The sequence below is a fragment of the Anomaloglossus baeobatrachus genome, chromosome 2 (genome assembly GCF_048569485.1).
Source record: "Anomaloglossus baeobatrachus isolate aAnoBae1 chromosome 2, aAnoBae1.hap1, whole genome shotgun sequence".
Taxonomy (NCBI): Eukaryota; Metazoa; Chordata; class Amphibia; order Anura; family Aromobatidae; genus Anomaloglossus; species Anomaloglossus baeobatrachus.
The window spans coordinates 753,698,075-753,710,598 of NC_134354.1; the positions used below are offsets into that span (position 1 = coordinate 753,698,075).

The window sequence follows — 12,524 nt, forward strand, 5'->3', positions numbered from 1 at the left end:
GGGGTACCATCATTTCTGTCCAGGTGTATTCCATGAGTTTTATTTTTAAAAAATCCTGTGGAAGCATGGTTGAAAAGAAATATCGGACTTTCATTTGTTCATTTTCATAGATTTTTTTTTCTTTATTATTACTTTGGTCAGATTCAAGTTATTTCTGTGACCATTGTGGGTTTTTCTTTCATTAGACGAGGAATACCAAATTTTGACCACGTTTGACCATCGATTCTTCTGATTTGACAAATGTGCTAAATTATATTGATCCCGGGAAAAGGTATAAGTATTTTGATTTAAAAAAAAAAAAAATACACTATGTAACAGCAACGTGATGACAAAAATAAAGACTGTGCACAAATAAATTTAATGCAACACTCCCATATACTCTGGTCCCCAAAAAGGCCAATATTCTTGTTACAATATAGCAATACAATGAAAAATTAATTCTGCAGGGTTTAATGTAAAAGAAATGTGAGCATCGAAATCATGTATAATTCATCAGTACCTTACATTAAAGCTGTGACATAAGTCAGTGTTGGTGAATCATATATATGAATATATAAACACCTATTGTGTATTTGTTCTCCTGACTCCATGCATCCTAATGGGCCTTTATTAATTTAAAAATTTTTTCAAGTTGGTGAATCAACAATATATGTACACTTGATTTTGTAGGTAAAGTTATATTTTCCAATGGTATAATTTTTGGGTAAATGCATTTTTTTCAACATTTTGTTTTAGGCTTGTATGAATCCATTGTGCATCATAAATGAAATACTACTTTACTCTGAGGGTCATTGGATTTATCTTTGTGTATGGTTTTGTCTTTCTATTTTTGTACAATAGAACCACTTTTTATAGATTTTTTCTTTTTTTCCATTTTTGCTTTATACCTGTCCTTGATCCCAAAAAATATATATTTTGGTATTTTTAATGGAAATCAAGGATTTTATTTTTTTGTATTATACCTCTCCTAGAGCCAGAATTTTTTTATTTTGGTAATTTTAATGGAAATCAAGGATTTTATTTTTTGGCGTTATACCTCTCCTAGAGCCAGAAATTCTTTTTTATTTTGGTATTTTTAATAGAAATCAAGTATTTTTTTTTTGTTGTTGTGTTATACCTCTCCTAGAGCCAGTTTTTTTTTATTTTGCTATTTTTAATGAAAATCAAGGATTTTATTTTTTGGCACTATACCTCTCCTAGAGCCAACATTTTTTTTTATTTTGGTATTTTTAATGGAAATCAAGGTTTTTTTTTTGTTTTTTTTTGCGTTATACCTCTCCTAGAGACAAAATTATTTTTATTTTGGCATTTTTAAAGAAAATTAAGTATTTTAGTTTTTTAATTTTCCATTTTAAAATTATGTTTCAACAATTGGTTTATTTATTTTTTTGGTCGACTTTTTTCTATAAATTAAAATGGCATGAGTTAATTCTGATCCCCACCATTAAACAGATGCTGCAATATTTCTTAATAATTGCTACAGTGCTAGAATATCTAAAATACACATACATATAATTTATTTCTTAATGATTATTAAAGTGCTAGAAAACCTAAACTATACATATAATATACATTATATATATATATATATATATATATATATATATATATATATATATATATATATATACATACATATACACACACACAGTATATACTGTGTGTGTATATATATATATATATATATATATATATATATAAAAAATTTTTTTTAAATGTCCACGCAGAATTAAATTACAGAAAATCCATATTATGTTAAAGGTAAACTTTGTAAAATTGACATTGAATTTATTTTGTCTCAGATATATTCAGTCATTTCTGGCTAGCACCATTTAGGAGGTGCCTCCAACTCACCTTCCTGTACTGTATTCAATACTTTCAACTTAATAGGTAATGTTAGATTCATGTTGCGGTGCTAGAATGTGGAAAAATGTAAGGGATTGCAAGAGATAGTAAGAAGATGGCTTAATCTTTTTCTTTACTTTAGTCCAGTGTTTGCATTTGGTATTAAATATTTGCTCCACAAATACAGATGACACTGTGATTGGAAATGGACCATAATCTATGTAAGTTATTAATATAAAGCATTAAAGGATATGGATACTGTGACGACATGGACTCTCATGGGTTAAAGTTTCTTAAAATCCAGCCAGACAGCATGATAGATTGTCTATAGATGGGGGAGAAGTCCCTCATTGTTTTTACAAGACTCTTGTTGACTCAATGTAATTGTGTTGGCCACTGAAAGCCAGACGTATTGTTCTCCAGACATTTCCAGTAACCATTGTATTGTAGTTGTGTATTGATAATGTAATTACCTTAGTAGCCATTGTCTAGTCGGTGACTCCCAGTTTACATGTACACCCTCAGTCTTTCTATGCACATCATTTAAATGAACATTGTCCATGCAGCTTGAAATTCCTCCAATGGGAGAAGCAATCTTGTCCAACCAATCGATGAGGACGCAGTGTATCCAAGTGGAAGGTTGTGGCTATAAAAAGGACTTCTTTAAGCCACCAGGGGTGGTTGATGGATGCTGTTGGATCCAGTCTAAATTCTTTGGAGCTGACTAGAGGATCAGGATATCTTATGGCTTCAATCTAGGGACTCCGGACCCAGTTGGAGACCATATCCACAGCCTAGGGATTTCGACTGCGGCTGCCAGGATTTTATCATCAAACCAGGACTACCTAAGGAGGACACGCAGGTTGGGACAGTTCAGTCACCTGTTACAGACTTTGCAGACCTCATACAGCTTGGAACCTGTGAGGCATGGACATTCTAATCCCTGGTGAGCCAGCGGAAGGGTGAGACTCTGTTGCCTGTTACATTTGTGTGTTTTGCTGGTTATGTGTTATGTGCCGTTAATTGTTTGGGGATCCAATAAAGTCTAATTATTGTGGTTCCCTCACCCTGTGTTGTCTGAGTAGTGTTACGCCCATGGTTAAGGAGGCCGGCGTTCAGTTGGGATGAGCCCTGAGCCACGCTGTCTTTCTAAAGGCGGCGGGTTTTAGTGGACGAGAGCGCCCACTGAGCCCCGTGTCTCCACAGATACCTGTCACGATGTGACTGCAAGATAGAGAGGGACAGGGGCTCCTATACTGTCCCTCATGCTAGGGGACCCTAGGCTATCCCTGTCCTCAGGGTTACCCCTAATGGTGGAGATGCCTGAGTCCTGTGCCTTGAGTGTGATGGCAACACAAATTTAGATAGACAGGGAAAAAATGAAACTTAGATACACTGCAAACTCACAGGAATAAACAGTAAGAAACTAAGGAGAAAAGCAAGAGTTGCAAGGCAGCAAAAAAAAGAGAACAAGAATTAACACTACAACCCCTCACAGCAATTAAGCACTACAACCACTGGGAGGTCTGAATCAAATCATATAGACAAAAAAAACAATGAAACTTAGACACACTGCAAACTCACAGGAACAAACAGTAAGAAACTAAGGAGAAAAGCAAGAGATGAAAGGCTGAAACAAAAGGACAACAAGGGTTAACACCACAACTGCTCACAGCAATTAAGCACTACAACCACTGGGATGTATGGATGAAATGATATAGACAAGAAAAAAAAGAAACTAAAGGCCCTGTCACACACACAAATAAATCTGTGATAGATCTGTGGTTGCAGTGAAATTGTGGACAATCAGTGCCAGGTTTGTGGCTGTGTACAAATGGAACAATATGTCCATGATTTCACTGCAACCACAGATCTGCCAAAGATTTATCTCTGTGTGTGACAGGGCCTTTAGACACACTGCAAACACACAGGAACAAACAGTAAGAAACTAAGGAGAAAAGCAAGATAAGTAAGGCAGTAACAAAAGGACAACAAGGTTTATCACCACAACTGCTCACAACAATTAAGCACTACAACCACCAGGAAGTCTGGATCAAACCACCTCTCCAGACCACTATAGACATGTTATAACTGGCACTAACGGAAGTGTCCAGCTAGCATATATAAGAGAGGAGAGAATATGACTGGCTCTCCCATAGCATGCGACGAAAGGGGATTAACAAGCAGACCAACAGAGATTAACTCTTGCTAGATTTCCTATAAACTACAAGTCTGTGGTTGATGCCCGAGTCTCCTTGCACTGATCACAGACATCAGAGAAGTTAGAAGGCAGATTGCAAGAATCTGGCCATGACAGTTGATGATGCTTGCAAAAGAGTCCTTGTGACAACACCTTTAAAGGGCAATTTGTTTCTACTTTATTCATGCACTTTTAGCTAAAAAAAAAAAAATCTTTAAAACTTCTGCCTCTATGCTTCATTGTACATATTAGACAAAACAAGCACTGATCTTGGGGAGACCAGCCAGAGAAAACACTACCGGCTGCCAACGGGGGCGCTCAACACAGTGAAATCCTAGGTGCATTGCCCCCTGTCGAGACTCCTAACAGAGGCTCCACAGACTTTTTTCATTGTACATATTATAGCTATGTAGATAGCTGCACAATGAGTTAACCAAATCTGATCATATCAAAGTTTATCTCAAAATACTCAACTCTCAGAGCTCACTGACGGATGCACAGTTTATTCATTCTGCAGCCAGATATCTACATAGGAGAATAGAGGCTGCAGAAGCCAATGTAACTCAATTGCAAAAATATATTTTTTTAGCCAAACATGGATGCATTAAATTAACAAACGTTGTTTATAGTTTTGTAGTCTTAAAAGTGAATAGAATATGCAACTTGTGAATCTGAATTTTCTGAAATTATTCCTTGATGTACATGAACAAAGATGGAAATGCATTTCTACTTCTCCGGTATCACTGACGTCCCTCTCTCCAGATGTATAGAGGAAAGGTGCTTTCAAGAAAAGGATCTGATTTGACAAAATTATCCCTCAATTGAGATAAAAGCTACTAACTATACTTGTCATTGCCGGTTATCACACTTCCAGATGCAGCAATGTAGCTTGTCATTACTGACTCTAAATATTTCTGAAAAATAAAAACATCTTTTAAGGTAAATCTGTTTCCATTTCACACACTATTATTGACACGGATAGAAGTTTAGAAATGTGTTATACAGAAAATGGTATAAAAATGCTTCCTCCAAGAACTTCAAAATTGATTTGAGAAATGGTGCCCATTATGTGCCTGGACTTGACTAGCACGCTATCATCTTTGGTTGCCAGTTTGCCCTATGGCAACCGATGGTCTCCATTGTATCACCATTTACCCATTGCAAATTTCCTCTCAGAATGCCATGACACCCTGCAATTTAAAGAATACCACTGTGATGCTAGTCACTACTTACTGATAGTATAGACGAAAGGGTAGTCAGACAAGCCAGCGTCAATAAACAGGAAGTAATGGCAGAACACAGAGAGTAAACAGAAACACAATCAAGTCACAGGCCGAGGGTCAGAATTCCTGGAGTGTACATTTTAGATTTAGGGAGCAGACAGAGACGTGGTCAGGTAACGGTCCAAGGTCAGAAGCCAGGAGGTAACGACAAAACAGGGAGCGGGCAGAGAGGAGTCAATGAACGGTCCGGGGTCAAGAAACTTAGATCAGAATATAAGCACAAACACATGCCAAGAGCACAACTGCAGAACCAGAGAGTACGACTGGCGAGCTTCTGAGGGAACATGCTCAGGAATGAAACAGAGCAGGAAGTTGGAACACTGGACTAATCAGCACCTTCCAGCACCTGCATGGAATCCTGTGCTGTCAAACATCCTGTCAGCTAGAACTCAAACAAATACAGCAGAGCATCTCCAAATACAAGATGCTCTGCACAGAGGAAAAATGTCACTGCTGGCTCTGAAGTTCAGGAAGGAGCGGCAGAACATCAGCTGTGTGCAAGATGCCCTGCATAGAGGAATCATGACAACTGAAAAGAAAACAGTGCAATAGGCTCTTATCCAGGTAACAATGTGGTGAGTATACGAAGATGTACTCACCTGGCCAAGTTGAAAAAAAACACAATACAAAATTGTTGGGATAGATAATCGGATGCTACAGATCCACGCGTTCCAAGAAATGAACCAATACAAAGAAGGAAGAAATCTGCGGTTTCTCTTTGCTGCCCTTGGATTAACAGAAAAGATGTGATGTTTTTGCATCTCTTCTATTAATCCACCGGCAGCTCGGAGGAACTGCACATTTCTCTTCTTAGCCTTCAATTGTTGACATAGTAGACACCAACTGAATAGGTGCTGCATGACACCAGCTCAAATCTATCAATAATTAGAAAGTAATCCTGCCACTTAGTGACAAATATTATTAGCTGATTCAACTGATGTATTATAAAAAGGTGTATCATTACCTAGGTGCCACACAAGAAACATCTTGTGATGGGTAAAACCAGTGAGCTGTCTCAAAACCTTCGGAAACCTTATTGTTGCAAAACATACTGATGACATTGGTTATGTCACACGGTCTCTGGCTAAAAACTTGCCAATTGTCAGGACTATATCTGATACTGTTCACATTGGAGGCTCGGACACACAACACGATGCTACTTTTGTGTTGCACAGACTGGCTCAGGCTTTGACCAGCTGTGCTCTTGTTAGTAACTGGGCTTACAGGAGATAATTTCTGCTAGCTTGTGGATTACTGCTTGAGTCACTTGTTGCAGGAGACCTTTCACAGTCGCCTCTGCCCTTTTTAAGATGGTGGAACCTGTTCTCCCATTTTGATAATAGCTTTATGCAATCCCAGTCCTTGTGCTTCATTTTTCTGTTTCTTGTGAACTTCTGTGTGCTGCTCGGTGTGTTGTGGGAATACTCTTGTTGTCTGATTTCTTCCCTTCATTCAGTTTCCTACTGATCACTTATTATCTACACCTCTGTGAGTGACTGCTGTGAGTTTGAGTTTTGGATTTCCCATCTGTTTATTTGTGTGGCATTAATCCCTCCTGTCCAGGCCCTCTCCTGGGTGGAGGTAGGAGGACCACTAGACCAAGGTTGTTAAGGAGCTAGGGCAAAGATGGTGGTCCAAACATTGTCACCTTCAGACGTACCTTTGGGATCAGCGTCAGCTAGGGTTACCCTAGCCAGAGGGCCAGTTTAGGCTCCCCTGTTTATATTATCCCATCACACCCCATGACACGTTACAGTAGAATTTCTAAACTACTGAAGGCTGCAGTGAGCACTGTTGTGGCCATAATCTGGAAGTGGAAGATCATCATTTCACCATTAACTGGTCACAGCCAGGTGCTCCTTGCAAGATTTCAGACAGAATAGTGGAAAAAAATAACCAGAAGAGTTGTTCAAGTGCCAATAACTACCTGTGGAGCACTACGGAAAGACATGTAATCAACAGGTACAATTGTTTCAAAGAAAACAGTAATGCCTGCTTTACACAAGACGATCTATCGTGCGATAGATCGTCGGGGTCACGGTTTTTGTGACGCACATCCGGCATCGTTTGCAACGTCGGCCTGTGTGACACCTCCTAGCGACGCAGTATCGCTCACAAATCGTGAGTCGTGTACTCGTTGCTAGGTTTCATAAAATTGTTAATGAAACATGGCGCCGGTTGTTCATCATTTCCGTGGCAGCACACGTCGTTCCGTGTGACACTCCAGGAACGAAGAACATCGCTTACCTGCGTCCCGCGGCTCCCGCCGGCTATGTGGAAGGAAGGAGGTGGGCGGGATCTCCGCCCCTCCGCCTTTATTGGCCGGCTGCTGTGTGGCGTCTCTGTGACGCCGAACATCCCTTCAGGAAGCGGATGTTTGCCGCCCTCAGCAACGTCACACGGGAGGTAAGTACGTGTGACGGGGGGGTTACGACTTTGTGCGACGCGGGCAATCAATTGCATGATAGATCGCAAGGTGTAAAGCCCACATAAGAAAAACACTCAACCTCCTTGGCCTGTATGCACGCTCACCATGCAAGACTCCATTGCTGAACAAAAACATCTTCAAGCACTTTTAAAGTTTGCTCAACAATATTTAGACAAGCCTGCGAAACACTCAGAGAATATAGTCTAGTCAGATGAGATCACAATTGAATTTTGTGGATGCCATAATACACACTATGTTTGAAGGCCAAAAGGTATTGCATATCATCTTAAAAACACCATGTAATATCATGGTGTAGGGCTGTTTTTCATCATATAACACTGACAAACGTCATATGATTGAAGGAATGAATGGACAAACTGTGGGGAAAATGCCTGGACACATCTATGACTTCCACATCACTGATGGGAAGTGAAAATTAAATAATTTAAAAAAGAAAGAGTGGGCTCCCCCCCATATTTGATAACCAACCAAGGTAAAGCAAACCTGTTAACTTTACCCTCCCTGGTTATCAAGAATAGATGGCACCCCATGCTATTTTTAATAAATTATTAATTTAAAAATAAGTGCCCCCCCCCCATTTTTTATAACCTGCAAAGGTAAACCAGACAGCTGTAGGTTGGTATTATCAGGTTAGGACAGTTCATGGTTGTTTGTCCCTTCCCAGCCTAAAAATAGCAGCCCCCAGCTGTGCCAGAATTGTTGCTCAATTAGTTGCACCAATATTGGCTCTTTGCCCCAGCTCTTCCTGATTGGTTTGGTGCATTGGTAATTGTGGTAATATTTTTGGGGGTTGATGTCAGCTGAGAATTGTCAGCTGACATCAAGCCCAAGGGATAGTAATGGAGAGGTCTCTATCAGACACCCTGATTACAAACCCAGTAAGTGGAAAGGTAAAAAAAAAACTGATGCGATGCGACCAGCCAATCGCAGTAATGTCAGTAGTCAACATTTCCTGTATATTTAATGGCTGAAAAACAGCTGTCAAACATGCAGGGCGGGGACTCGAGCATGGTGTTCAAGCACTCACAATACCCAAGCACATCCAATCAGCAACCTTTTTGGCTGAGGTCACTTCTAGGCCCATCACAGCCATGCCAAGTATTGGCATGGCTGTGATTGACCAGCACACAACGTGACCCAGCCTTTATAAATGACGGATCACAGGTTGTGCTGCCATTCTTAGAACTTAGAACTTCTGAGCTTAGGCCAGCCTAGTGCATACTGTCTAACAGCCTGTGCATACTGCCCTAATAGCCTGGTGCAGATTGCCCTAACAGCCTGGTGGATAATGCCCTAATACAACCTGGTGCATATTGCCAAAACAGTATGTTGCATACTGCCCTAATACAGCCTAATGCAGATGGTACTAAAAGCTTGGTGCAGAATGTCCAATACCACCTGGTACATAGCTCCCCAATATAACCTGGTGAGACTGCCCTAATACAGCCTGGTGCAGACTGCTGTAACAGCCTAGTGCAGGCTGCCCTTATACAGTCCGGTGCATTGTAGCTTAACGGTCTGGTGCAGACTACCCTAAAACAGCATTGTGCATACTACCCTAATACAACCTGCTGCATACCGGCTTAATATAGCCTGGTGCATACTGCCCTAACAGCGTGGTGTATACAGCCCTAATTCACCCTGGTGCACACTATCCAATACATCCTTTTACATACTGCCCTAATACACCCTGGTGCAGACTGCCCTAATATAGACTTCTGCATACTGTCCCATTACGGCCTGGTGCACACTGTCCTAATACAGCCTGTAGCAAACATTATCGCTACGCCAGCTTCACATGCACTCACCTGCCCTGCGACCGTCGCTCCGGCCGGCGACCCGCCTCCTTCCTAAGGGGGCGGGTCGTGCAGCGTCATAGCGACGTCACACGGCAGACGGCCAATAGCGGCGGAGGGGCGGAGATGATCAGGATGTAAACATCCCGCCCACGTCCTTCCTTCTCATTGCAGCTGGGAGGCAGGTAGGAGATGTTCCTCGCTCCTGCGGCATTATACACAGCGATGTGTGCTGCTGCAGGAACGAGGAACTATATCATACCTGTCTCTGCACCGGCATTATGGAAATGTCGGAGAATACACTGATGATACGATAACGATGCTTTTGTGCTCGTTAATCGTATCATCTAGGATTTACACACTACGATGTCGAAAGTGATGCCGGATGTGCGTCACTTTCGATTTGACCCCACCGACATCGCACATGCGATGTTGCAACGTGCAAAGCCGCCCTAAGTCTGGGTCCTGAACCGGACTTTTAACTAAAGTCCGGCCGAATCTGGTGAACCCGAACATCCAGAGGTCCGCTCATTACCTCTCATCACTAATTCTAAGCACTCGATTTCTCCTTTCCCCAGAAATGTGTATAATTGGTACCTGAAGACAATATACAAAGAGGAGACCGTTTTCTTTGATTTTACCACCCCCTATTTGACCTCAATGCTGCGGAGTATAAAAAGCTTTTATTTCCGCAGTTTACACCACATAATAATATAATGTATATCATTACGACTGCTCATAATCATCCATATGAACTCAGTATTAGTTCCTTATCTCTTACTCCTTGTAAATTTCCTCAGGATAATTCAATTAAGAGCTCCATATTCCATCTACTAAATGTTAGACATCAAGACTATGGGATGTATTAAACCATAATGTAGTTTTATATGGAAAAGCAAATTGCCAACGTATGGCATCATAACCCAAAGCTTAATTCCAATTGAAAATGATAATGAACATGTTCTGTAGGAAGAGGCGTCCATGTAATGAAGGCTGCTCTGTTAGCGGGGTAATTCACAAACACAAATTAATTGATTTGTACCCGGGATTTTGTTTTCTTTTTAGAATTTAAAGAAAGGCTAATAACAAAAATATCACTATATTTCAAGACAAGAAAATTATCAGAAATTTTAGGACACCTGTTAGTTAAATAGTTGGGAATCATTGTACACTTCTGTCAAGATCATCTCAAAGTTGTGAGGTCGAAAACATAGCTAAGCTTATCTAAAAGTCAGAAAAAATATATTCAATTTAGTACCAAAGCCCTATATCTGACTACCCTTGCACAATGAGACTTGTTGGTGACACCCTTGACCAGTGGCATGATTATAGTCTGGTGGGTTCTAGTGCAAAGTTTCTACCTGGGACATCCCCCGCAAGTTGGTCAGCTGTATGGGTCCTTGTAGCATTTAAAATGCTATAAAGACGTGGTGCCCCTGTCCCCTTCATTATGTAGTAATGTCCCAGGGATATATGTCCCCCATCCTGGTATATATGCCCTCCATCCTGATCTATATGTTTCCCATCCTGGGCCCCTGATTGGTAAATTATATCCCCTATCCTGCTATGTATGTCCCCATCCTGAGACCCTTCATGGAAAATATGTCCACCATCCTGGAAATTTTTTCTCCCATCCTGGGTCCTTTCCTGGTAAATATGTCCCCCATCCTGGCATAAATATGTCCCCAATTCTGTTATATATATGTCCCCATTCTAGGTCCTAGCCTGGTAAATATGTCCCCATCCTGGTATATATGTTCCCCATCCTGGTAAATATGTCCCCCATCCTGGTATAAACACTATGTCCCCCATCCTGGCATATGTCTTTATCCTAGACCCCTTCTTGGTATGTATGTCCCTATCCTGGTAAATATGTCACCCATCCTGTTATATATGTCGCCCATCCTGGTATATATGTCCTTACCATAGGCCTCTTCCTGGCATATATGTCCCCCATCCTAGCCTAGTAAATATGTCACTCATCCTGGTATATATGTCCCCCCAAGCCTTCTTGGTATATATGTCCCTCATCTTGGACCCCTTCCTGGTAAATATGTCGTCCATCTTGGTCTATTTGTCTCCCATCCTGGGACCCTTCCTGATAAATATATCCTCCATCCTGGTATATATGTCCCCAGCCTGAACACATTTACAGTAAATATGTCCGACATCCTGGTATATACTGTATGTCCCCCATGCTGGTATATATGTTCCCCATCTTGGGCCCTTTCCTGGTAAATATTTCCCCTACCCTGATCTATATGTCCCCCATCCAGGGCTTGTTTCTGGAAAATATTTCCCTAAGCTGGCATATATGTCCCCCATTCTAGTATATGTGCCCCATCCAGGTAAATATGTCCCCCATTCTGGTTTATATGTTCTTATTTTAGGTCCCTTCTTGGTATATATGCCCTTATCCTCTTTTATATATGTCCTCATCCTGGTATATATGTCCCTATTCTGGTAAATATATCCCCCATCCTGGTAAATATGCTCCTCATCCTGGTATATATGTTCCCATACTGGGCGCTTAGTAGTAAATATGTCCCCCACTTTGGTATATATATCATACATCCTGGTATATATGTCCACCATCCTGGTATATATGACTCCTATTGTGGGTCTCTTCCTGGAAAATATATATGTTCTCCATTCTGGTATATACAGTAGTGAAAATAAATATTTGCTACACTGCCGATTTTGCAAGTTTTCCCACCTACAAAAATGGAGAGGTCTGTAATTTTTATCTTAGGTACACTTCAACTGTGACAGACAGAATTAAAAAAATCCAGAAAATCACATTGTATGATTTTTAAATAATTAATTTGCATTTTATTGAATTAAGTTTTTCATCACCTACCAGCCAGCAAGAATTTAGGCTCTCACAGATCTGTTATTTTTTTTTACGAAGCTCCTACTTTACACTAATTACCTATATTAATTGCAACTAT

General features: G+C 40.6%; 1 protein-coding gene across 2 annotated transcripts in view; it reads right to left on the reverse strand.

Moving 5' to 3' along the window:
* Nucleotides 1–12,524, reverse strand: part of CNTN5 (contactin 5) — a 2,293,676-nt gene that overhangs the window by 1,419,430 nt on the left and 861,722 nt on the right. The gene's annotated exons all lie outside the window — the stretch shown is intronic.